Genomic DNA, 1214 nt, shown 5'->3' with positions numbered 1-1214 from the left:
CCGGATGTGGCTGCTGCATTCACCGCCACTCTTAAGTGAGCAGCAAGAAACACGACACTTCGCTCCACGTATCGCCTGATCTCCCTTGATCAGGCCTTTCCCCCCTCCCTCCTGCTCCTTTATCTTACTTAACGTGGATCTTATTATTATGGAAGGAGAAGGTTAAACGTTTCGGTACTCCATTCCATCTATTCTTTCTTTTTTTTTTATTTTGGAATTGAAGGAAGTTTCGATTCGAGTCGTTGACCATCTCTGTGGATAGGCTGTGTTTGCTCGGTAAGAGATAAGAAGAGGAGATTTCTTTGGTAGGATGAGAAGTGGAAGAGCTTTCCCGAAGATTTTTATCGAGGGAAGTTGTTTGAGGGTAGTTGGCTAAGAAAGAGGATGATTTTAGAGGATATTACAAAATAGAGAGTTCTGTAAATAGTAAATTGTAAATTTTATTATATAAAATATTCGTAAGAAATCCTTTGTTTTAATAATTTATTTGCTATTCAATTTTAATAATTTATTTGATTATATTCGTGAATTCGTGAATTGTAATTATGGATTAAATTAAATCTAATATCATTTAGGAATTTCATTGTAAGTGAAACTCTTCGACTAGAAACGAGGAACAACCTGTTGATTTCAGCCAGCAAGATTTCATCAAACGTTTTTATCTCGATATTTAAATTTATATTAATATTCTTTAAGTTTTAAATTTAAAAGAAAAAAAGGGGAGGAAAGAAAACACGGGGAGAAGAGTGTTTTCGCGTAAAATGTCGATGAAAAACGTATGTACGTACGTATTACACGAAATACGATGCTCGCGTACTAACTACTGCAACAAGCGGGTTGCAATGACAGGGGTGCACCCTTGCACGACACTGGAGACCCTTTTCTCCCACGATAAAGGGAAAGTTGAATCGCAAACACGTATACTTTCCACGTGGAGAAAGAGTTTTACTAAAACTTCAGTTTCCAAGAAGTTTCTTAGCCAAATACGTTTTTTTTTTTTAGCAAAATTAGCATAAAACGATAATAGAAAATTTCATAGCTGAAGATGTAAAATATGTAAAAAATTATTTTAGTAATATTTCAGAAATTCCATTCACCTATCTCCGTATAACAAATTATCAAAATTTTAATCTTAATTTATAAAACAGGATTGAATTTAAGCAAACATATTTGAATCTTATAAAAATACTCACAAATTAAACGAATCATACATA

General features: G+C 33.5%; 1 protein-coding gene across 1 annotated transcript in view; it reads right to left on the bottom strand.

Annotated features, from left to right (window-relative positions):
- The window catches only part of LOC102673681 (nuclear receptor subfamily 2 group E member 1), an 8698-nt gene that overhangs the window by 2633 nt on the left and 4851 nt on the right, over nt 1-1214 (bottom strand). The gene's annotated exons all lie outside the window — the stretch shown is intronic.

This window comes from Apis dorsata, unplaced genomic scaffold (genome assembly GCF_000469605.1).
Source record: "Apis dorsata unplaced genomic scaffold, Apis dorsata 1.3 scaffold_194, whole genome shotgun sequence".
Lineage (NCBI taxonomy): Eukaryota > Metazoa > Arthropoda > Insecta > Hymenoptera > Apidae > Apis > Apis dorsata.
This window is presented reverse-complemented; position numbering and strand designations above follow the sequence as displayed.